This window comes from Budorcas taxicolor, chromosome 1 (assembly GCF_023091745.1).
Source record: "Budorcas taxicolor isolate Tak-1 chromosome 1, Takin1.1, whole genome shotgun sequence".
NCBI classification, from domain to species: domain Eukaryota; kingdom Metazoa; phylum Chordata; class Mammalia; order Artiodactyla; family Bovidae; genus Budorcas; species Budorcas taxicolor.
This window is the reverse complement of record NC_068910.1, coordinates 147,843,733-147,870,314: the sequence shown is the minus strand read 5'-3', so window position 1 is coordinate 147,870,314 and position 26,582 is coordinate 147,843,733. Positions and strand designations below refer to the sequence as shown.

The window sequence follows — 26,582 nt, the reverse complement described above, 5'->3', positions numbered from 1 at the left end:
TTATCTGCTGCTCAGCTGAGGACACCAAACCTGGATGAGTTTACTCTGAACATATGAATAAGGCATTTTGTAAAAATAGGAGAAACATAATGGCCATACAAGGTATAAGAGTTTGGAAATGTTTGAAGAATAAAAGTTATTATGCCATGGTATGTCTCACTGCCAAGCTCAACCTATACAAGATTTCTCTTCCCAACTAAAACACCCTGTTCACTGGTGTTGGAAGAAGATGAGATCTGATTATAGGCACAACATCCCACAATATGCCTTTGGGTGTGCTGAGGTGAAGGCCGAATAATACTCCTAACATCTGGGTCAACAGGATAGCGCTCTGGACAGTGACTGATTTCTGAAACCTGATATAGGGACTTCTCTGGTAGTCCAGTGGCTAAGACTCCATGCTCCCAGTGCAGGAGGCCTGAGTTTGATCTCTGGTCAGAGAACTAGATTTGACGTGCTCAGTTCACTTCAGTTGCTCAGTCGTGTCTGACTCTTTGCGACCCCATGAATCGCAGCACGCCAGGCCTCCCTGTCCATCACCAACTCCCGGAGTTCACCCAAACTCATGTCCATTGAGTCAGTGATGCCATCCAGCCATCTCATCCTCTGTCGTCCCCTTCTCCTCCTGCCCACAATCCCTCCCAGCATCAAAGGCTTTTCCAACAAGTCAACTCTTCGCATGAGGTGGCCAAAGTATTGGGGCTTCAGCCTCAGCATCAGTCCTTCCAAGGAACACCCAGGACTGGTCTCCTTTAGGATGGACTGGCTGGATCTCCTTGCAGTCCAAGGACTCTCAAGAGTCTTCTCCAGCACCACACAGTTCAAAAGCATCAATTCTTCGGTGCTCAGCTTTCTTCACAGTCCAACTCTCACATCCATACATGACCACTGGAAAAATCACAGCCGTGACTAGGATGGACCTTTGTTGGCAAAGTAATATCTCTGCTTTTTAATATGCTATCTAGGTTGGTCATAACTTTCCTTCCAAGGAGTAAGCGTCTTTTAATTTCATGGCTGCAGTCACCATCTGCAGTGATTTTGGAGCCCCCCAAAATAAAGTCTGACACTGTTTCCACTGTTTCCCCATCTATTTCCCATGGAGTGATGGGACTGGATGCCATGATCTTCGTTTTCTGAATGTTGAGCTTTAAGCCAACATTTTCACTCTCCTCTTTGACTTTCATCAAGAGGCTCTTTAGTTCTTCTTCACTTTCTGCCATAAGGGTGGTATCATCTGCATATCTGAGGTTATTGATATTTCTCCCAGCATTCTTGATTCCAGCTTGTGCTTCTTCCAGCCCAGCGTTTCTCATGATGTACTCTGCATAGAAGTTAAATAAGCAGGGTGACAATATACAGCCTTGATGCACTCCTTTTCCTATTTGGAACCAGTCTGTTGTTCCATGTCCAGTTCTAACTGTTGCTTCCTGACCTGCATACAGGTTTCTCAAGAGGTGGGTCAGGTGGTCTGGTATTCCCATCTCTTTCAGAATTTTCCACAGTTTATTGTGATCCACACAGACAAAGGCTTTGGCATAGTCAATAAAGCAGAAATAGATGTTTTTCTGGAACTCTCTTGCTTTTTCAATGATCCAGAGGATGTTGGCAATTTGATCTCTGGTTTGACATGCTACAACTAAGCATTTTCATGCCTCAACTAAAGATCCTGTGTGCCACAACTAAGACCCAGTGCTGCCAAATAAAGTAAACAAATACTAAAAAAAAAAAAAAAAAGCTAACAGAGGATAATACAAGTAAATATTATCAAGAAAACTAAAGGATATAAAGAATTCTGTCAACAAATATTCAGCACTCACCTCATTATTTATCTTTAATAATAGAGAGCTATAGTGTGGAAAACCAATTTAAAAACAGTGGGTTGCCATTTCCTTCTCCAGAGGATCTTCCCCACCCAGGGATCAAACCAGGGTCTCCCGTATTGTAGGCAGACGCTTAACTGTCTGAGTCACCAGGGAAGTCTAAATAATAAATGAAAATATCACAGTATTATATTAACTAGACACCTAACAGCTGATGAAAGACATAGGAAATGTAACCAAATTAGAATCAGAAGTCTTCAGTCTTTAAAACTTGACCCAGAAGTTAAAGGAGAACTGTTCTTATACATTTCCCTTTTTACATTGTCTAGATTCTACCACAATCAAATCATATTACAGCTGAGATTGTATATTACCTTAACTTTACAATTAATTCTCAGATATTTGTAGCCTATGGTCAGATGACCTTTTATTTTAACAACTTTATTGAGATACATACTTATGCTGTGAACATTTCTATACAAATTCTGTGTGGACATATGCTTTCATTTCTCCTGGGATTTGCCTAGGTGTGTAACTGCAGGGACACATGATAACTCTGTGTTTAATATTTTGAGAAACTGTCAAACTGTCTGCCAAAGCACCTGCATCTTTCTACATCAGCAACATATGAGGGCTCCAAGTTCTCCTCATCTAGAGACTTTATTTTTGTATGAAACAAATACAGAGAACTCAACCAATTCCAGCCATAAAAGGTTTCCTTTAGGATAAATAACCCCCTTTTGGGGGGCATGAATGAAAATGTCTTGCATCATTTCCTCCACTCCCCAAATTCATATGTACAGTGACTTCCCAGTCCACAGAGGAGAAGCCTAAGGCATGGTTTCTTTGTGGGTTAGGATAGAGTCTGGTAAGATCTACAAGGGTGGGATATAGTTGTGTAAAATCCAAATACGTCAACTTAACATTTGGTTTTTTGTTTGGACTTGGTTGGGGGCAATCATTTATTTTTAACTACTGGAGTGTGTAATTCCCAGGCACTGACTGCTTTAACAGTTTGCTTGGGGCTGTACATGTGAGGTTCTCATTTTAAAAGTCTTAATTGCTGTCTGCAATCTGGTTACCTCATTACCTTAAGGGCCCCAGGAGTCCCACTCCTGTTCATCTTAGGAAGGGTGGTTAGTCTTCTTAGGGAGGAGGGCAAGATACCTCGGGTGTGGGGATCTCTGGGGCAGAGCTTAGCAACAATTTTCCATCTGAGTCAGATTCCCCTCCCACTCAGACAGAGCCTGGGGCTCATCACCCTTCCGAGGCTTTCCTTGGTTCTCTGGTTGCTGTTTTCAGTCTTTCTACTCCTGCTCCCTACCCTGACTGCCCCTCCACCAGAGCCCTGCAAGACACTGTTGGCTGCAGCTCCCAGAGGGAGCCCCCCTCCCAAATGCCACCTCCTTCTCCTGGGTCAGTGCCATCATTCCTAGAACCTTCCTGACAAACTTCAATAATTATTGTTTTTTCCTTTCATTAATATTGTACATTTAACACACAGCCCCTCCTCCCTCCACTCACACTGTTACTAAAAGACTAGTGAGTCATCTAAATCATCCCAGCTGCCTCTCCCAGTTAAGAGACTATAGGACCCCAAACTGACTTAAACTCTATTTTACCCCAAGACTTGAAACTAAGCTTAAGCATACTGTCAAAGTCTCTCCTACCTCAGTCTCATATCAACCTCACCTAAATAAAACTGAAATTGAAAAGTTAGGAACTTCCCTGGTGGTCCAGTGGCTTAGATTCCATGCTCCCAATGCAGGGGGCTAGGGTTCGATCCCTATTCTGGGAATTAGATTCTGCATGCTACAAATAAGACCTGGTGCAGCCAAATAAATAAATAAATAATAAATATTAAAATCAATATTTAAAAAAAGAAATGTAAAAGTTATTTAACATTTTGTTGCCTCGGCTCTGTGTTGTTTTTATCTCATATACTTGGGAATGATACATTCCCTCAGAAGTTTGATTATATCAGAAGCATGGAAACATAGTTATGAGTTTCTCATACATATTTCATCCAAATATTAACCTGCTTTTATCAATTTTATTTGATCAGATAACATTAAGCAGAAATTTCACAAATAAAATAATTTTAAAATGCTTACCCATAGAGTTTAGATGACTTTAGTATTTTTAATGTTCTACTTGGTATAGAGAAATAGTTCTCCAATATCAGAAAATAGCAGTGTTAATAAAACAGTAAGTGGCAACTGATGCTCAGATTGGGATGGGGTTTGTGCGGACCATGCCCCACAGGCAATAGGCCTTTTCTAATGGGGTTGTAACTTCCTCGTACCCAAGCTATGTAAGCTCTCAGACCCTGGTGCCAGACTGCCTGGGTCTACAACGTAACTCCGCCACTTAGTTGTCTACTAAGTTACTCAACATTTCTGTGCTTCAGTTTTCTCTTCCTTGAAGTACATACAATAATAATCAAGTTGTTACTTAAATTAAATTTGTGAAGTGCTTGGAACACTCCTTGGTTCACAGTGTTAGCTAATATCTAATTATAGCATTGTGGGTCGCCTTTTACATAGAAGGCGAAATCCAGATTATGATGTGATATTTCTCAACATTTGAAATGGCGGCTTGTTTAAAGCCAAGTGTGACATTGCTGGCTGTGACCACGCAACCCCTCTGAACTGTGCTATATCGCTTCTGCAATCTCACCAGCCCTCAGAGCCACCTGCTGATAAGGGTATGTTGACGGCAGCACCCACCAATTCTCTGAGCCCCGGAATTTGTGCACAGACCTGTTTAATGTCTTTAGGTGGATGTCTCAAACTTAAAATAGTCCAAGAATAATTAAAAAAATTGTTTTTTTACTGCACTGGGTCTTCTTTGCTGCACAAGGGCTTCTCTAGTTGTGGCATGGGCTCAGTAGTTGTGACGTTTAGGCTTAGATGTCCCACAGCATGTAGGATCTTAGTTCCCCAACTAAGGGTCTAACCCTAACCTGCGTCCCCTGCTTTGGAAGGCGGATTCTTAACCACTGGACCACCAGGGGAGCCCCCTCCCAAGAATTCTTGATTCACTCACCACTACCCCCAACTCTTGAGAGTCCCTTGGACTGCAAGGAGATCCAACCAGTCCATTCTGAAGGAGATCAGCCCTGGGATTTCTTTGGAAGGAATGATGCTAAAGGTGAAACTCCAGTACTTTGGCCACCTCATGCGAAGAGTTGAGTCATTGGAAAAGACTCTGATGCTGGGAGGGATTGGGGGCAGGAGGAGAAGGGGACGACAGAGGATGAGATGGCTGGATGGCATCACTGACTCGATGGACGTGAGTCTGAGTGAACTCTGGGAGATGGTGATGGACAGGGAGGCCTGGCGTGTTGCGATTCATGGGGTCGCAAAGAGTCGGACACGACTGAGTGACTGAACTGAACTGAACTGAACCCCCAACACAGAAAATCTGTTCTCCCTTTAGTAAATGGCACCACCCTCCACCATCTCCCAGCTCCAGAAACCAGTCCCTCTCAGTCCTTTATCTCCTAATCTTCTCCTTCCAGGCTCCACTGCCTAGGAGTCCTGGACAAGGAGGGGCCTGAAATCCCTCCTCCAGCTGTGGGCCCCTGTGCAGGGCAGGCCTGCTTGAAGGCTGGGGCAACTTTTTCTCAGGTGCCATTTGGCTTAGCAGGGGCCAGTCCCTTTCTCTCTGCCCCGGTCTTCTCCCAGTTCATTACCAAGTCTTTCAGTACTTTCTCCACCATTCAACAATCTTTCTGTTTCCTTCCATGTCCACCACCCAGGTTAAGCTACCCTCATTTTTCACCTAGATGATCAAATTGCTGTCCAACTGTGTGGCTCCTTCTCTGGTCACACAACCCTCTAGTCATTCCCCACCCATTTGTCAGGTCAAATACATTACTTTAAAAGGTCAAATTAAGTACATTACTCTCCTGCTTAAAACCCTCTGATGACTTCCTGTTGCTTTTAGGTAAAGAGTAACACCACCTACCTGCACAGTCTTATTCTTGTCTGACTCTTAGCCCCAAACCCAGGCACTCTGCTCTCGTTGAAGTTATCCTGGACTTCTCTCACTTTGTCTTAGGTTTTATCATGATCTGACAGCTCCTATTGCTTCCAGATTTTACTTAATGTTTTTTTTCAGGGAAGCCTTTTCTGCCTCCATATTAAATTTGGTCCTCCTGTGCTGTACTCTCTTAGCACCCTGCCCATTTACTTCCTAGAGCTTATTCCTGTTACCTAATTGTATACACTGGGTGATTATGTATAAAAATCTGAAGTTGTTATTTCTCTTCAAGCGATGCCAACTTTCTCATGGGCTCTCATTCCTGTTGGGGACTGGGCTAAATTTAAGCTTGCCATACCACTCGGCCTAAAAAAAGAATGAAATTTTGCCATTTGCAGCTTCATGGACAGACTTGGAGGGCATTATGCTAAGTGAAATGTCAGAGAAAGGCAAGTACTGTAGGATATCACTTATATGTGGAATCTAAAAAACACAACAAACTAGTGAATGAAACAAGAAAGAAGTAGACTCACATACATAGAGAACAAACTAGTGGTTACCAGTGGGGAGAGGGAATGAAGAGTGGGAATACAGGCATAGAGGGAAGAAAGGATTATTATGGAATCACATGAAATCATGAGTGCGAAACATTTGAAAATTGCAAAGCACTATAGAATTTAAAGACTCTTTCATTCAATCTAAAAAAAGTACTCTGGTAAAACAGAAAAAAAAAGCTTACCAAAGTGGTATGATCTTAAACCATCTCATTTTGGGTGAACAGTCAATTTAAAGTTACAGTCTTATCAGAACTTTCCCCTCCTCACTCTTGACATCCCAAAATGGCCTGTGGGACCAAAAGGAAGCTTTGAGGCAGTGACCAGAGGAGTCTCAGGTCTGTGCAGAGCTGTGAGCTATAGCCTAGGTCCTCACTGGCCTTCGCAGCCATGTCCCTGGTCACCAGGGCCTGGTATCAGCTGCTGAGGTTGTTGACTGTCAACTCATAATTTGTTGCTTTAGTACCTTGAGACTCTGACGTCTCACCTTCCCATCCCTGCTCCTCTCATCAGCTGACTGGGAGCACTTCAGCTCTTGTTGGGGTTTTCAGCTTTGCCCATCCTTGGGGTCTTAGCCACATTCTCCAGCCATTGCCTGCATGGTTCTCATGCTACTTTCTTCTTGCCTGGCAGAAGGCATAAGAGAAGTCTGGGTTTCCAGCACACCATCTGCAAATTGTAGACATGCAGCAGCCTGGAGAATCCCAGGGACGGGGGAGCCTGGTGGGCTGCCGTCTATGGGGTCGCACGGAGTTGGACATGACTGAAGCGACTTAGCTGCAGCAGCAGCACCATTTCAGACTGTTTGTTCTCCTTAACGCCACTGTCTTTTCCTAAGCCCTGATCAATGTGAGACTTCTGCCAGAATTGGGCAGCCTTCCAACCTGGGCCAGAGACAGTGGGCTTCAAGATTCCTTTACACTTAGCTGGATATTTCTAATCCCCTGCCTCAGGGTTAGATCCCCAAAGTAGGAGAATACAGATATATCCATGCTGACCACTTATCCTACCTCTTTCTCTGTGAAATTTATTTTTATCTCCCAATTCCCATTCTCTTTTTGGGTTTTAGCATAAGTCTAAGTGAGTTCTTTCCTGGCTTTTCAGATTAGATTGACTGTCAATCTCACAAGAGCAGAAACTGTTTTGTTCATTTCTGATCCACAGTATCTAACATAGTGCTAGGCACATACTGCCAGGACATAGAATAGAAACACACAAAAAAACTGCTAAACAAATATTGCTTTCTTTTAAAAGATATTTATTTATTTGGCTGCACCAGGTCTTAGTTGTGGCACACAAACTCTTAGTTGTAGCAGGTGGGATCTAGCTCCCTGACCAGGGATGGAACCCAGGCCCCCAGCATTGGGAGTCTGGAGTCTTAGCCACTGGACCACAAGAGAAGTCTTGAACAAATATTTTTAATCTGCCATTACCCTAAATAGACATTAAGATCAGGAGGCCAACAATGACATTTTATAAATCCCTGTATTCCCTTATCATGCAGGGCTTTGGAGTAAGTTTCTGGCCCCACTATTCATTTATTCAACAAATACATTTTGACTGCATACTATGTGCAATGCACTAGGCTTGCTATTGACAATATAGGAGTAAATCCTTTAAAACGTTTTTACTAAACATCAAACACATTCAAAAAATTGATAACATGTATGTAAAGTGAAAAAAGATGTAAAGGGTAACCCTTTACTCATTTCAATGGTAAATCTTTACCTAGTGAAGAAAACAGATTGAAGGGGGACAGAAATAGATCCCTGGAGACCAGATGTGAGGCTATAGCAGACTTGGGCAGATAGATGTGGGATTTGCTGTACCGGGGCACAGGGAGAAGGAAAAGGAAGGCTGAGCTCAAGAGATATTTAGGTGGAAAACAGTACCTGATGGACTGTTACTCACTAGCTGCATGACCTAGATAAGATCCAACCTTTCTGAGCCTTCGTTTCTGCATCTGTAAAACAGGTTAGTAATAACTATAGTTATTTGTATCCCTAACACCTAGTATAAAGCTTGGTATATGATTAAACACACGAAAATCATAGCTACTGTTTTCTTTGCTGTGGAAGCTTCATAAATGCCGGCAGAATATTTTCTTGGGGCTGCAACTTGTTACCTTCCTCTAAGGAGAAAACTATATATGATGGTGCCTTCACCAGAATAGACGCCCATTCTCCCCAGGTAGCAGGGCAGTACAGGTCACGGTGAGAGTCTGGCACAGTCTCAGCCCCGGCCCGGCCCCGGCCCCGGCTCCGCCCACAACCTTGCGAGCTCTGTCCCCCCGCCCACAACCTCTCGAGCTCCGCCCCCGGAACCTCGCGCGTCGCCGCCGCCGCCGCGGCGCGCGCTCCGCCCCGTCCCTGGTGCTGACGTCCGGGCCAAACGGGCCGGGCGGGCTCCGCCGTGCCGTGTGCTTCCGCGGGCTCCGGGGTTGCTGGGGCCTCGTGGTGGGGCGGCTCTGCGGGGCTCGGCCCGCTTCCTCCCCTCCCCCGGGCCCTCTCGCGGCACCCGGCGGTGTCTGCGCTTCAGCCGGAGACCCAGAAAGAGGGTAAGTGTTGGCGGGAGCGAGATGGGACCGCCGGGCGCGCGCTCCGCTCTCCCGGGCATTGTCTGGGCGGGGGCGGCGCGGGCACGTGCGCGCCCCTCCCCCACCCCGCCTGAGGCGCCGGCCCCCTGGCTGAGGGGAGGGAGGGGACGAGTGCCTGTGGAGCCGAGAGGCCCGGAGGAGGAAACTGGGTCCAGGGTGAGTGTGTGTGGCTGGGGAGTCTCCGCAGCGGGAACCCGGAATTTGGGTGTGAGGGGTGTTCTTTCTAAGGGGCACCGCGCTTTCTGAGAGGATCTGGGTTCCCTGGGCCCCAGTGGCGGGAGCTTTTAGGATGTTAAACCTGGTGGCCTGCAGTGGGATTGGAGACAAAATTTGGTCCCAGCACCGGCAAGTTGTGAATTTATCAGCAAGAATCCTGGAATCTCCCTTCAACCTGTCGCCTTCCCTATCGTTCGTCTCCGCCGTGAAGGATGAGCAGGATTTAGAAAGGTGGAGGATATTCCAGGGATGGTGCCCGCGTTAAAGCATCAGAGCTGTGAGACAGCGCCAGGTTGGAGTGAAAAGCTTGGGAAAATGAGTACTTGGGAAAAGAAAGGCTGGTTTGCTGGGTTGTGGGCAGATTGCAGAAGACAGGTTTATCTCATAACCTTTTTTTTTTAATGAGTGTAATTACGTTAAAAAACAGTGGAAGAAAATACTACCAGTAAATCTACAACCCTGACTTCTCATTCTTAGAATTTTGATGTTTGCTTGTATTTTCTTCTAAGCTTGTAACTGTTACTGAGTTTTAACTACCATTTTGCATTCCCTTTTCTCGTTTAGATGTTAAAATGCAATGTAATGTTATGTACTATTCAGCAATATAATTTACTTTCTTAATGAGCAAGGAGCAGGCATTCATAGAAAAATTTTAAAAATACGGGAAAGAAAAATGAGGAAAGGTACCATAGTTTTATTGTGTAGAGCTATTATCATTGAGTATATTTTCGGTTGTGGATGTTCTTTGAAAGATAGGAGCAGGTGAAGCTGTTCTTAGGAATTTCACTTTTATGAGAATTCTTTGAAGGTTTTAAGAAGGAAAGCATAATCTGACTGCTGTGCAGAGGAAGAGAGCAAGAGTGGAAGCTGGAAGGTTGGTTAGTTTACAGTACTTTGGACTAGGTCCATGGTTTGGAGATGGAGGAGAGTAGAAAGATTAACAGTTATTTTGGAGGTAGAATGAATAAGACTTGGAAATGGTGAGGGAAAGGGAGAACTCTGCTTTTTGATACTTGTTTTGAGCAACTTTGAGTAGATGGCAGCGTTCACTGAGAAGAATGGAAGAGAGCAGTTTGAGATGGAAGAAATCATGAATTCTGTTTTGGGTGTATTACATTTGAAATGTATTTAAGATATGAAGTCAGTATATTGAGGCAGTTGGATGTACAGGTTTGGAGCTTCCAGAACAGAGCCTAGAATTGGAGATAAAAATTTGAGAGTACTCAGTATATAGATGATATTCAAAGTTATGAGACCACCTGAGAGCACTTCATGGCAAATAGATGGGGAAACACTGGCAGACTTTATTTTTGGGGGCTCCAAAATCCCTGCAGATGGTGATTGCAGCCATGAAATTAAAAGACGCTTACTCCTTGGAAGGAAATTATGACCAACCTAGACAGCATATTAAAAAGCAGAGACTACTTTGCCAACAAAGTCCGTCTGTCAAGGCTATGGTTTTTCCAGTAGTTCTGTGAGAGTTGGACTATCAGGAAAGCTGAGTGCCGAAGAACTGATGCTTTTGAACTGTGGTGTTGGAGAAGACTCTTGAGAGTCCCTTGGACTGCAAGGAGATCAGTCCTGAGTGTTCATTGAAGGACTGATGTTGAAGCCGAAACTCCATTACTTTGGCCACCTGATGCGAAGAACTGACTCATTTGAAAAGACCCTGATGGTGGGAAAGATTGAAGGCGGGAGGAGAAGGGACGACAGAGAATGAGACGGTTGAATGGCATCACCGACTCGCTGGACATGAGTTTGAGTAAACTCCGGGAGTTGGTGAAGGACAAGGAGGCCTGGCGTGCTGCAGTCCATCGGGTTGCAAAGAGTCAGATACGACTGAGCAACTGAACTGAGAGCACTTAGGTAAAAACTATATAGAAAAGTGAATAATAGAGTGAGACTCAGGCATTCTAATACTTGAAGATCTTATAGAGGAAGAAGATTGAGCGCAGGACGGAAGGAACAGCCAGTGAGGTAGGAGAAAAAGCAGGAAACTAGTATCATGGGAGCCATGAGAAATAGGTTTCTGGTCCACGGAGTCTTGGCTCCTCAGTGCTTCTGAGATGTTTAATGAGGTGCTCACTTGGATTTGGCAACACAGAGGTTATTAGTTTGGTCATTGGCGTTACTAACCAGACTGGAAGTTGGAGGTGGAAACATATGGAAGTAATTGAACGGGAGTGAGGAAGAGAAGACAATGAGTGTGAATTAGGAGCAAGTGTCCCTTGTTCAACATACCGTATTTTCATCTCTCCCCAAACTAAATTTGATAGTTGAAAATGGTGTTTTGTTTCATGTTTCATTCCTTTATACTAGTATGTTTGAACATTTTCACTTTTATTGGCCATTTGTGAATTTCTGTTCCTGTCCTCTGTGCATCTTTTTATTTGTGCTTGTCACTTTCTAATTGATTTTCTAATTATCAGGAGCTCTCTAGATTCTAAAAATATGTAGCCTGATGGAGAGCTTACAGAATTGTCCCCCTAGTGTGTCCTCCCCCAGAATAAATGAGTTTATTATCTGTACTCCATCAGGAAGAACATAGTTAATAATGGAAAAACCATACTTGACCATTTAACTTTTACATGTACATTTTTTAAATTGTAGTAAAATACACATAAAATAAAATTTACCACCATAACCATTTCTCACTGGTGTTAAATACATTCATACCATTGTGCAGCCATTACCACCATTGATCTCCACATCTCTTTTCATCTTGTAAAACTGAAACTGTACCCACTAAACAATAGCTTCTCATTTCCCCCTTACCCCCAGCCTATGGCCATTCAGCTTTCTGTCTCTGTGTTATTGACTATTCTAAATATCTCATATAAGTGGAATCAAACAGTATTTGTCTTTTTGTGACAGGTTTATTTTACTTCGCATAATGTCCTGAAGGTTCATCCATGTTGTAGCTTATGTCTGGATTTCATTCCTTTTTAAGGCTAGATAATATTCCAGTATCTGTGTATTTTTTCTTATTGTTCAGTTGCTTAGTTGTGTCTGACTCTGAGACCCCACGAACTGTAGTCTGACAGGCTCCTGTGTCCATGGGATTATCCCAGCAAGAATACTGCAGTAGGTTGCCATTTCCTACTCTAGGGAATCTTCCTGACCCAGGGATCAAACCCTCTGTCTTGCGTCTCCTGTATTGGTAGGTGGATTCTTTACCACTGTGCCACCTGGGAAGCCCCCTGACTATCTCCTAGAGTTTGCTGAAATTCTTGTCAGTTGAGTCCTTGATACTATCTGATAATCTCATCTTCTGCCACCCCCTTCTCCTTTCTCCTTCAGTCTTTCCCAGCATCTGGGTCTTTTCTAATGAGTTGGCTCTTCCCATTAGGTGGCCAAAGTATTGGAGCTTCAGCATCAGTTCTTCCAGTGAATATTCAGGATTGATTTCCTTTAGGATTGACTGGTTTGATTTCCTTAGAGTCCAAGGGACTTTTTAAAAGAGTCTTCTCCAGCACCACAGTTCAAAAGTATCAGTTCTTTGGCGCTCAGCCTTCTTTATGATCGAACTCTCACATCCATACATGACTGCTGGAAAAACGATAGCTTTAATTATATGGACCTTTGTCGGCAAAGTAATGTATCTGCTTTTTAACATGGTGTCTAGGTTTGTCAGAGCTTTCCTTCCAAGGAGCAGGCGTCTTTTCATTTCATGGCTGCAGTTGCCATCCGCAGTGATTTTGGAACCCAAGAAAATAAAGTCTGTCACTGCTTCCACTCTTTCCCCCTTCTGTTTGCAAGGAAGTGACAGGACTGGATTCTTAGTTTTTGAATGTTGAGTTTCAAGCCAGCTTTTTCACTCTTCTTTTTTACCCTTATCAAGAGGCTCTTCAGTTCCTCTTCATTAGTTCCATACCAGTAGAGTGGTGTCATCTGCATATCTGAGGTTGTTGATATTTCCTCTAATAATCTTGATTATTCCTGCTTGTGATTTATCCAGCCTGGCATTTCACATGATGTACTTGGCCTATAAGTTAAATAAGCAGGGTGACAAAATACAGCCTTGTTGTACTTAGTTTCCTAATTTTGAACCCGTCCATTGTTCCATGTCCAGTCCTAACTTTTGCTTCTTGACCTGCACACAGGTTTCTCAGGAGACAGGTAGGGTGGTCTGGTACTCCTATCTCTTCAAGAATTTTCCAGTTTGTTGTGAGCCACACAAAGACTTTTGTTTAGTTGATGAAGCAGACGTAAATGTTTTTCTGGAACTCCCTTGCTTTCTCCATGATCCAACGGAATGTTGGCAATTTGATCTCTGGTTCCCTCTGCCTTTTCCAAATCCAGCTTGTACATCTGAAAGTTCTCAGTTCACATATTGTTGAAGCCTAGCCTGAAGGATTTTGAGCATTACCTTGCTAGCATGTGAAATGAGCACAGTTGTGAGGTAGTTTGAACATTCTTTGGCATTGCCCTTCTTTGGGATTGGAATGAAAATTGACCTTTCCCCTTTGTCATGACAAGGCTGTGATCCATGAAGGAGCCATCTGTACGTCTGTATATACCACATTTTATTTATCTATTCATCTGTCAATGAACACTTAAGTTGTTTCCATCTTTTGGCTCTTGTGAATAATGCTTCTAGGAACATGAGTACCTAGATACCTGTTTGAGTCCCTGCTTTCAGTTTTATGGGCTATTTACCTAGAAGTGGGATTGCTGGATCATACAGTAATTCTGTTTTTAATTTTTTGAAGAACCTCCTCACTGTTTTCCATAGTAGCCACACCATTTTGTTTTCCCACCAGCAGTGCACAAGGTTTCCAATTTCTTCACATTCTTGCCAACACTTTTCTGGTGGATTTTTTTTCTGTTTATTTATTTTTGATAGTAGCCATCCTAATGGTGTTAGATGATAATCTCTGTGTTTTTGATTTGCACTTCCTTGATATTAGTGATGTTGAGTATCTTTTCATGTGCTTATTGGCCATTTGTATATCTTTGCAGAAATGTCAATTCAAATTCTTTTATCCATTTTAAATCAAGCTTTGTATTTAGGTCTTTGATTCATTTCAAGTTAATTTTTGTTAATTTAGGCATTAGTAAAGGGTCCAACTTTCAATTTTTTTTTTTTGCATATAAATGTCCAGTTTTCCTAGCAATATTTGTTGAAAAGCCTTTTTCCCCCAACTGAATGGACTTGGCACCCGAGTCAGAAATCATTTGACCATATATGCAAGAGTTTATTCTGGGCTCTCTATTTTATTCCATCTGTCTATATATATGTTTTTATGCCAATACCATATTGTTTTGAGTACCACACTGTGGCTTCTACTAAGTTTTGGAATCAGGAGATATGAGTCCTCCAGTTTTGTTCTTTTTCAAAATTGTTTTGATTATTTAGGGTCCCTTGAGATTACCTATAAATTTTAGTGTTGAGTTTTTCTGTTTCCGCAAAAAATGTCTTTGAAATTTTGATAAGGATTGCATTGAATTTGTAGATGGCTTTGGTTGGTATTGACTAACAATATTAAGTCTTCCAATCCATGAAAGTGAAGTGTGTTACCATTTATTTTTCATCTTTAATTTCTTTCAGCAATATTGTGTAGTTTTCATTGTATAAGTTTACCTTCTTGGTTAATTCTAAGTATTTTATTCTTTTTGATGCTTTTATAAATGGAAATATATTGTAATTTCCTTTTCAGTTGTTCATTATTTGTGTATAGAAATGTGACTGATTTTTATGTGTTGACTTGGTATCTTGCTTTTTTCTGTTCATTTATTCTAACAGTGTTTTGGTAAATCTTTAGGGCTTTCTACATATAAGATCGTATTCCCCCATATTAAAATTCCCTTATATTCATTCAGTGAATACACTATAATTTGCTATGGACTATTTCCAGTTTTTTTAATTATAAAATATATAGATAGAGAAGAACTAATACTTAATACTTTAAGTTGTAAATCTGTAAGAACAGCCCATGTATGTGTGTCACCAGGCTTGAGAGTCTTTCCTTAGGATAGACTCTTCTCTTTTCATTCAGTCATAGAGGATAGAATTCTTCACCGCCATCTCCTTAAATTGGCCCCAACCTCTCTGCCTTTAAACCTGTCCCGGTTTCAGCCTGTTTTCTACACTGCTGTCGAATGGAGGCTGAGAATCAGGTTCGGTGCACTTTTCCCTCATAGAAAACAAGACTTAGGCAGCAGATTGTTTCTAAAGTATCTGTTCTATGGGAGTTAGGAAAAAAAGTTTCTTAAAGGCTGGAGTGCATGTCATAGATGAATTGGAACTTAATTTCATTCTTGAAGGATGAATAGCATTTCAGTAAGTGGAGAGAAGGTAGGAATGAAACGTGAACCTGTTGGAAGGTGATAAGGAGAAGTTCAGGCATGTGAACTTTGATGACTGTAGACAAGGAGAGGTAGAAGAACTAGTTCTAGTAACCAAGGATTGTTTATTCTGTTGATCTGAAGAGTGAGTTTGGGGTAAGTGTGGGGAGAGACCTGTTTTGTGGCGGTAATGAAGGCTGATGGTGACCAGAATGCAGAGCAGGCAGGGGCTTAAATTTTATTTGTAATGTTTTATTTACATAATTGTGCATGCATTGGTGATTGTTATCTATTTTGTTTTTTAATTATTTTTTAGTTTATTGGAGAGTGTATATCCTTTTTTATTGAGATGTAGTTCATGTAAAATCCACCACTTTAAAATGTGTAATTCAATGTCTTTTAAAGTGTATTCACAATGTTATGCAACCATTCATGCCTGCTTAGTGACTTAAGTCGTATCTGACTCTTTGTGACCCACGGACTATAGCTTGCCAGGCCTTTGTCTGGGGGATTTTCCAGGCAAGAATACTGGAGTGGGTTGCCATTTCCTCCTCCGGGGGATCTTCCTGACCCAGGGATTGAACTTGCATCTCCTACATTTGCATGCAGTTTCTTTACTACTGAGCCACCTGGGCAGGCCTGTGCAACCATTACTGCCATCTGATTCCATAACATTTTCGTGATTCCAGGAAGAAGCCCCATACCTATTTGCAGTCAGTCCCAGTTCCCTCTACCCCTCCCTCCCTGGGAGCCACTTTCTGTGTCTAGGGATTTGCCTATTTCTGGGTATTCCCTGGAAATATTAGATTGGTGCAAACATAATTGCACTTTTGGACTGTGAATTTTGAATCAAGGCTCAAACACATCTTTATCAATCAAAACAGGAACCATTACAGTCAACACATTTTTGCCAATGAGAAATAAGTTGGCTTATTCCTGTAGTGTAAAAATCTGTTCTTTGGGAACAGATTTTTGGACTGTGGGAGAAGGCGAGGGTGGGATAGTTTGAGAGAATAGCATTGAAACATATATATTACCATATGTGAAAAAGATGACCAATCCAAATTCGATGCATGAAACAGGGCACTCAAAGCTGGTGGACTGGGACAACCCGGAGGGATAGGGTGGGGAGGGAGGTGGGAGGGGGGTTCGGGACTGGGGGACTCATGTACACCCATGACTGATTCATGTCAATGTATGGCAAAACCCACCACAATATTGTAAAAAAATTAGCCTCCAATTAGAATAAATTAATTAAAAAAATCTGTTCTTTGGGATTTGATGAACTCTTGGAAAGCGTTTTTTGCCTCCTGGTTGTGGAAGCATTTTCCCTGCAAAAACTTGTCAAGATGCTTGAAGAAGTGGTAGTTGGTTGGTTAGAGGTCAGGTGAATATGGCAGATGAGGCACAACTTCATAGCTGAGTTCGTTCAACTTTTGAAGAGTTGGTCATGCGATATGTGGTCAGGCATTGTCTTGGAAAAGAATTGGGCCCTTTTTGTTGACCAGTGCTGGCTGCAGGGATTGCAGTTTTCAGGTGCATCTCATTGATTTGCTGAGCGTACTTCTCAGATGTAATAGTTTCACTGAGATTCAGAAAGCTGTAGTGGATCAGATGGCCAGTGACCATGACCTCTTTTTGGTGCAAGTTTGGCTTTGGAGCTGCTTTTCTTGGTCCAGCCACTGAACTAGTCGTTGCCAGTTGTCATATAAAATTCATTTTTTGTCACACATCACAATCCAACTGAGAAATGGTTTGTTGTTGTTGCATAGAATAAGAGAAGATGACACTTCAAAATAAAGTTTTTTTAAATTTTTGGTCAGCTCATGAGACACCCACTTACTAAGCTTTTTCACCTTTCCAGTTTGCTTCAAATGCTGAATGACAGTAGAATGGTCCAGATTGAGTTCTTTGTCAACAACTTGTGTAGTTGTAAGAGGATCAGCTTTGATTGCTCTCAGTTGGTCGTCGTCAACTTCTGATGGCTGGCCGCTATACTCCTAATCTTCAAGTCTCATTTCCTTTGCAGAACTTCTTGAATCACCACTGCATTGTACATTTGTTAGCAATTCCTGCACCAAATGTGTTGCTGATGTTGTGAGCTGTCTGCACTACATTATGACCTGTTTTGAACTCGAATAAGAAAATCACTTGAATTTGCTTTTTGTCTATCATCATTACCATAGTCTAAAATAAATAGAAAATACACAGTAATAAATCATTACATTAGCAAAAAAAAAACAAAGTGAGAAATGCATATTAAAATGATGTATAACATAACCACATTTATTTAAGAATGTATTCCAATATCAAATGGTAAAATTCAACAATGAAAAACCACAATTACTTTTGCACCAACCTTATTAATCAGATAAATGTGGCCTTTTGTATTTGGCTACTTTCATTTAATTAGCATGGTATATTCAGAGTTGATCTGTGTAGTAGCATGTGTCAGTACTTCATCCTTTTTTATTGCTTAAAAATCCATTGTATGACTGTTATCACATTTTGTTTATCCAGTCATCAAAGGATAGACATTTGAGTTGCTTCCATTTTTTTTCACTGTTATGAATAATGTTGTGAACATTCACACACATACAAGTTTTTGTTTGGACATAGGTTTTCAGTTCTGTTGAAGATTTTACCTAGGTGTGGAGTTGCCAGGTCACATAGTGATTCTGTGTTTAACTTTTTGAGGAACTGCCAAACTTTTCCACAGCAGCTGTGCTATTTTACATTTCCACCAACAATGTGTGAAGGTTCACACTGTGTATTCTTTTTACATTTTTTGACAGTCTATATTTAATATTTGTGTGTGTTTAAATAGCTTCATTGAGGGACAGTTGGCATACCACAAACTGCACACACACAAACTGTATGACATGGTAAATTGTGATAAGTTTATGCATCTTTGAAAACATCACCACAGTCAAGATAGTAAACATATGCATCGGCCCCCAGTTTTTTCTCTTGTCCCTTCTGGATCCTCCTTTCTCCCCTCCCCATTGTTTCCTCATACCAGGACAACCGCTGATCAGGTTTCTGTCATTATAGACTCCTTCTCATTTTGTAAAAATGTTATCATTGTAGTATATTCTTTTTTCTTAAGCTGGCTTCATTTTCTCCGTATTGTTTTGAGATTAATTCGTGTTGTGATGCATGTATCAGTTAATTCTTTTTTACTGATGAATATAGTGTATGGATGTGTTGCAGTTTGTTTATCCATTCACCTTTTAATGGACATTTGGGTTGTTTCTAGTTTTCGGCTATTACAAATAAAATTGCTGTGAACATTTGTTTTTGTATGAACATAAGCTTTTATTTCTCTTGGGTAATACATAGGGTGGAATGGCTGGGTCACGTGGAGGTGGTGGTGCTGGTTCAGTCACTCAGTTGCGTCTGACTCTTGTGACCCCGTGGACTGTATAGCCTTCCAGGCTCCTCTTCCTGGGATTCTTCAGGCAAGAATACTGGAGTAGGTTGCCATTTCCTTCTCCAGGGGATCTTCCCAACCCAGGAATTGAACCTGGGTCTCCTGCATTGCAGGCAGGTTCTTTACCGACTTAGCTATAAACTGCCAAACTGTTTTCCAGAGTAGTTTTACTGTTTTTACCTTCCCACCACCAGTGAATGCGAGTTCCAGCCATTTCACATTCTCTGTAGTTTTGTCTTTTCAACATACAGAGAAGTCACAAGAAAAGCATAAAGAGGCATAAAGACACCCATAATCCATCTCCCAGTTTAGTCTTTTTGGTATTTTCCTCTCCCTAAATAATGCATGTACATGGTTAGAAAATTCAGACATTGTAGTCAGGAGTGAAATGAAAAGCAAAATGACTACCCAGAGGCACCTATTGTTATTCATTTCTTATCCTTTCTTCTAGAAAAATCTACACAGCATCTACCAGCATTTGTGGGGGGTGGGGGGATTGCTTTGCTCTTTATTCTAGTTTACATAGAAACGAAGTATACAAACCATTTGCACCTTGGTTTTTTCACTTTACAATGTATTTTAGAAGTATTTGCGTATCAGCACATTTATTTTAATGGCTACATTGCAAACGAGTTTTGCTATAAGAAAACACAAATTTGGACTTTCCTGGAGGTGCAGTGGATAAGAGTCCGCCAGTGCCGGGGACACGGATTCAGTCCCTGGTCTGGGACGATTCCACATGCCACAGAGCAGCTGAGCCCTGGAGCTGCAGTCACTGGAACCTGTACACTCCAGTGCCTGCGCTCTGCGACAGGGAGAGCCACCACAGTGAGAAGCCCGCGCACCACACTGAAGAGTAGGCCCTGCTTGCTCTAACTGGAGAAAGCCCACACAAAGCAGCAACGAAGACCCAGTGCATCCAAAAATAAATAAATATTTTGTTAAAAAATAAAGAAGAAAACATTAGTTTGTTTTAATGCATTTGATAATGTTAGGGAACTATTTGAGTATAATGTGGATTTCACATTTTACGTTTTTGTGTCATCTGCAAGAAATGCTAGGTAAATGCAAAAAAGTGCACCCTGCTGAAGTGAACCACAGCAGAAATATGCAGACCCCTTCTAGGTACACACCTTAGGTATCCTCCAGCAACCTCAGTTTACTTCTGTGTTAGGAGCTACACCTGTTCTCATCTGGTGTTACTAAAGTTTTCTGTTGATTTCAGATTAGCCTACTACCACTTCATGGTAACTTACAAGCTGTAACCTTTCAATGCTCACTTCCACAAGTAAAACTTAATTTCACAAGGTAAAGTGCTGTATTTATTGTCAGTTCAGTCAGTCAGTTCAGTCGCTCAGACGTGTCTTACTTTTTGCGACCCCCTGAATCGCAGCACACCAGGCCTCCCTGTCCATCACCAACTCCCGGAGTTCACTCAGACTCACGTCCATTGAATCAGTGATGCCAACCAGCCATCTCATCCTCTGTCATCCCTTTCTCCTGCCCCCAATCTCTCCCAGCATCAGGGTCTTTTCCAATGAGTCAGGTCTTTGCATGAGGTGGCCAAAGTATTGGAGTTTCAGCTTTAGCATCATTCCTTCCAAAGAGATCCCAGGGCTGATCTCCTTCAGAATGGACTGGTTGGAACTCCTTGCAGTCCAAAGGACTCTCAAGAATCTTCTCCAACACCACAGTTCAAAAGCATCATTTCTTCGGTGCTCAGCTTTCTTTATAGTTCAGCTCTCACATCCATACATGACCACTGGAAAAACCATAGCTTTGACTAGACGGACCTTTGTTGACAAAGTAATGTCTCTGCTTTTGAATATACTATCTAGGTTGGTCATAACTTTTCTTCCAAGGAGTAAGCGTCTTTTAATTTCATGGCTGCAGTCACCATCTGCAGTGATTTTGGAGCCCAAAAAAATAAAGTCTGACACTGTTTCCCCATCTATTTCCCATGAAGTGATGGGACCAGATGCCATGATCTTCGTTTTCTGAATGTTGAGCTTTAGGCCAACTTTTTCACTCTCCTCTTTGACTTTCATCAAGAGGCTTTTTAGTTCCTTTTCACTTTCTGCCATAAGGGTGGTGTCGTCTGCATATCTGAGGTTATCGATATTTCTCCTGGCAATCTTGATTCCAGCTTGTGCTTCTTCCAGCCCAGCGTTTCTCATGATGTACTCTGCATAGAAGTTAAATAAGCAGGGTGACAATATACAGCCTTGACGTACTCCTTTTCCTATTTGGAACCAGTCTGTTGTTCCATGTCCAGTTCTAACTGTTGCTTCCTGACCTGCATACAGATTTCTCAAGGGGCAGGTCAGGTGGTCTGGTATTCCCATCTCTTACAGAATTTTCCACAGTTTATTGTGATCCACACAGTCAAAGGCTTTGGCATAGTCAATAAGGCAGAAGTAGATGTTTTTCTGGAACTCTCTTGCTTTTTCCATGATCCAGCGGTTGTTGGCAATTTGATCTCTGGTTCCTCTGCCTTTTTTAAAACCAGCTTGAACATCTGGAAGTTCACGGTTCACGTATTGCTGAAGCCTGGCTTGGAGAATTTTGAGCATTACTTTACTATCATGTGAGATCAGTGCAATTGTGCAGTAGTTTGCGCACTCTTTTGCATTGCCTTTCTTTGGAATTGGAAAGAAAACTGACCTTGTCCAGTCCTGTGGCCATTGCTGAGTTTTCCAAACTTGCTGGCATATTGAGTGCAGCACTTTCACAGCATCATCTTTCAGGATTTGAAATAGCTCAACTGGAATTCCATCACCTCCACTAGCTGTGATGCTTTCTAAGGCCCACTTGGCTTCACATTCCAGGATGTCTGGCTCTAGATGGGTGATCACACCATCGTGATTATCTGGATCGTGAAGATCTTTTTTGTACAGTTCTTCCGTGTATTCTTGCCATCTCTTCTTAATATTTATTGTAGCAGATATGTATTTCTTAACCCATTTAATGTGTAAAACTCTGCTACCATTTTTATTAGATTCCCTTTTTGATTATCTTTTTTAAATTAAATGTCACTACTAAAATTTTTGAGTGTTGTGCCCAAACCCATTTTCCCCATAAGCCTTATGGTTTTCATTATGCAATTTTATTGTGTGATGATTTTTAGGAATGCATATGTCACATTACAGTGCAACTGATTTATCCCATCAGTTCAGTTCAATTCCGTTGCTCAGTCGTGTCCGACTCTTTGTGACCCCATGAACTGCAGCACACCAGGCCTCCCTGTCCATCACCCACTCCTGGAGTTCACTCAAACTCATGTCCATCGAGTCAGTGATGCCATCCAGCCATCTCTTCCTCTGTCGTCCCCTTCTCCTCCTGCCCCCAATCCCTCCCAGCATCAGGGTCTTTTCCAATGAGTCAACTCTTCGCATGAAGTGGCCAAAATATTGGAGTTTCAGCTTTAGCATCAGTCCTTCCAATGAACACCCAGGACTGATCTCCTTTAGAATGGACTGGTTGGATCTCCTTGCAGTCCAAGGGACTCTCAAGAGTCTTCTCCAACACCACAGTTCAAAAGCATCAATTCTTCGGTGCTCAGCTTTCTTTCTAGTCCAACCCTTACATCCATACATGACCACAGGAAAAACCATAGCCTTGACTAGACAGACCTTTGTTGCCAAAGTAATGTCTCTGCTTTTTATTCCATAATATGTACATAATTTATTTTTAAACTTATTTTTGAAAATTGTGAAATACATCATATATATATGCCAAAGAGCACATATAATAAGAAGGTATGTTTTAAAGAAGACAATACGGTATCAAAATACATACTTAGCTACAACCCAGCTTAAGAAATAGGAGATCGCTAATCCTTTGAACCTCTTTGTGTCCCTCTCATTGGTCATTTTATACTTTTTTGAATATCTGAACTATTCGATGAAAAAATTAAATTTAAAAGTGTTAACAGTCCGTGCCCCTGGTTTTGTTAATGTTGAATCCCCAGCTGACTGTCCTGCTTTCCTGAATGTGCACACATCATAGCATGTACATGCATATTTGGGGGAGGATAATCTGTAAATTGGTTTCTGTTTAAGGTTAATAAATCATAAGTTTGTCATTGTTATTTTTTTTGTAATAGCTTTCTTGAGATCTAATTCACATACCATAAAATTCACTCTTTTAAAGTGTATTTTTTTTAGTATACCTACAAAATGGTGCAACTACTGCTATATCTAATTCCATAAAATGAATAGGTAGATTTTTGTAAATAGGTAGATTTTCTAGATTTAGGCAGTGTTTATCCAAAGAACCAATTTTTTAAAAACGTCTTAGGTTTTAATGTACTAGTTTTCTTTCTAGCATCTCAGCACCCGGTAGAAAGGCATGAGACTTATCCCCATAGGATTTATTGTCAGTCTGAAAGCTCTAGTGAAAAATCCCTGTTTAGTGTAGTGTGCAAGATTTGGCTTAATTTACGTATTCTCAGTGACTGTGTCCAGGAGTTTGACACAGTCTTGATCTGGTCCAGTTCCTTCCTTTCCTTTCCAGTGGGAACTAAAGACAAATCTACAACCCCCGCCCCTTTTTTTTTGGCTTCTCTTGGAAGGAAAACTTTTATGGCTTCATTACTAAAATAACAAAATTGTCATATGAGTTAGAATCACCGCTTTAGATAATTCCAATGATTTTTGTCCAAAAGTGGCTCTAAGGAAGTTACAGGGATGTTATATGGCCTACCTTCTGTCCACTTAAGAAGAATTTGCTCTAGGTATCTCAAAACTCCTAAATATCCCAGATGGCTCAGTCTGGAGTATGTTAAAGGGATGGGGTAAAGGAACAGTAAAACCTACCTCAGGCCAGCTCTCCAGTTGTTGCAGTAATACAATGGATAGAAGCAGGGCACCTATAATTTAGACTAGCTCCTTGATCTTAAATTCTTTTTCTTGTTACTTTGTAAGATTGGAGACAGAGTTCTGTCATGAATGCATTCTGGGACAGACCTTATATAGCAACTTCTGTGTCTTAAGCAGTTTTGTTTATGGTAGGAAAGTAGGTATCTTGGGCCTGAAATATGTAGTGCTTAAATAACGAAATATTTTTTTTTAGCTCAGCTGTTTACATGTCACATTGGGATGGCCACATCAACTGAGTGGCTAACGTCACTTTGGTGCTAATAACCAGCCTCTGTCAGCTTCCCACCATTCAGGTCTGGTGTTAACATTGTGGCTGTTATAGGTCTAAAAAAAAAGACCTATTTTTTTCCCATACCAGATGAGTTAAAGATGGAAAAGACATTAAATTTGTGGGTGGCAGACATGAATAGAAAGCAGGGTTCAGTACTACCCTGTTTTAGGCATTCACTGGCGGTCTTGAAATGTATCCCCCACAGATAAGGGGAGACTGCTGTGTACTTGGTTTTGTGTATAAAACCTAGTGTAGAATAACTAGGATTGAGTTTTTGTCAGTACCACCTTAAGTGAATATCAGAACAAAATCTTCTCTTAAGCTGGCTATTTTTAGTTTGCAAAATGTAATTTATGACATGGATGATACATATTTGGATTACCAAAAGTCAATTGATTTAAATATTCCTAAAGGTCCAGTGTTAGACATATGTAGTGGAAATCACCTTGCTTCAGGATCTCCCCAATACTTTATTGCTGGAAATAAAACTTTCTAGTCATGATGAACTATTCTTTTAATACCCTGCTGGATTTCATTTTGTATCTGTGCATATTTACAAATGAAATTGGACTGTCCTTTCCCTCTAAGGATGCCTTTTGACTATAGGTTTAGATATATTCTTTTCATTGATAATTTAAAAATAGTTTGTTATTCTTATTTCCTTCTTTCATATCATAGTGAGTTTCTGTTATTGTCACGTTTAATTTTATTGAAATCAGAGAATATGCTTATAACATTTCCTAATTTTGCAGTTTCTTCATATAACTTACATTATTTAATTTAATGAATTTTTATAGCTATTTCAAGCAATATTCCTTTAGGTTCAGAGTTGGAAAGTCTGGCTTGTAAATTGCATTATGTATGTCATCTGTATTTTTATCTGTTTTTTTTTTAATCTTCTAAATTTAGAGAGAGGCATGTTCAAATTCTCTTATGATTGTGACTTTCTTAAATTCTTGTCTTTCTGGTTTGTTTTGTATGTCTTGACACGATGTTTGATGTATAGTTTGGTGTATCTTTGTGATTGTGTCTTTTAATAGTAACATACTCTTCTGTATTAAATGTTTTTTGCCTTAATTTATTCTGTTATTAATCTTGCCATGGCTACTATCTTTTTGTTTGCATGTGTGTGTATATAATAATTCTGTGTCTGGCTTCTTTTACTTACCATAAGTATTTTGAGATTTATTCCTGTTGTTGGTTGGATTAGGAGTTCATTAGTTATACTACAGTTGTTTACCCATTCTCCTGTTTTGTTTTTTTGTAGATATTTTTGAAATGTTTATTTGGTTAGTAGGGGAGAATGGATTCTTTCATTCAAATGCTTAATAAAGGAGCACTGGTTGTCTTATTTACCAAGGAGAAGGTACTTTAAAACGAAAAATATAAAAAGGACAGGGCTGAAGAATTACAAAATCATTATTAACATGTTAGGAACATTGATTGGAAGCAGATGGAAAATGATTGTATTGCTACTCTCGTCCCCCCTCTTAAATCAGATAGGAAAAATCAGATAGGAAAAATCATCTTTAGTGAAAGCACAGAACTCAGTGATTCTGATGAGATTCAAATGCCATGAGATCATGGAACTGTATATTGATAAGGTACCTCACTTAGCAAAGTTTCGAAGAACCTTATCAGATTTAATTTTAAGAGTAGTCCATATCTTATACTGTTTGGTATTTGTAAGACAGGTTTCCAGGACTAGATTCTTTATAGAGATTCTACATCTTGTCTAGCTTGAGAACTTTTAGTAAACATTTGAGAACCTTTTACTAAGAATTTCTAGTGACTCTATATTACATCATTTTTTGTATTTAAATTACACAGTTTTCTTTAAAAATTTATTTTTATTTTGGCATTTATTTCAAAGTATAGAGCATTAAAAGATTTTGTCTTGTTTTTGGTCTTTAACTCAAAAACTCAGACTTGTTTATCTTATTTGAATGGGTGTGATAACAGGGTAGTTTTGCTTTCTTACATTGTACATGGAAATGTGGGGAAATGTGTTTTTTTAAAGTTTAAGTTGATAGTGTTTACTTTTTATAAAGAGGCTACTTCAGAGAGACAAAAATTTTAAATTAGAGGATTCAGCATTACATACTTTTCTGAATTTGGATTTGGTCTCTTGGTATGGAGAAAATCCTTTCTCACAAGTTATAAACAGTAACTGAATAAAAAAGAACAGTTTACATGTCAGTATTCTTTTCAATTTCATTTGATTCAAAACCTTAAGAGGATTAATAGGACATTCTGTTTCAGACTTGAGCCTGACACTAACAGCTGTTCATATTTCCTTTTCATAAATCTCAGGGTTAAACAAGATGAACCCAAAACTTACTGTTACATGGATCATTTGTTACACATTCCACTCACTACATCATGGTGAGAGCCTGCCTTAGCACATGTGCCTACCCTGAGCTAGCATACTTGAATGTGCCATGTGTGTCCTTTAATATTGTTCTTTAGAACAGAAACAGATCTGAATTATTAAAAATGCTCATTAAGACATAAATCTTCCTGAATATGTTCATCAG

General features: G+C 40.7%; 1 protein-coding gene across 6 annotated transcripts in view; it reads left to right on the top strand.

Annotated features, from left to right (window-relative positions):
* Positions 1 to 8,831: 8,831 nt before the first annotated feature.
* The window catches only part of YEATS2 (YEATS domain containing 2), a 108,029-nt gene continuing 90,278 nt past the window's right edge, over positions 8,832 to 26,582 (top strand). For all 6 annotated transcript variants that reach the window (XM_052654300.1, XM_052654254.1, XM_052654336.1 and 3 more), the window contains exon 1: positions 8,832 to 8,918. The gene's annotated coding sequence lies outside the window, so the exon portion shown is untranslated. The remainder of the gene's footprint in view (positions 8,919 to 26,582) is intronic.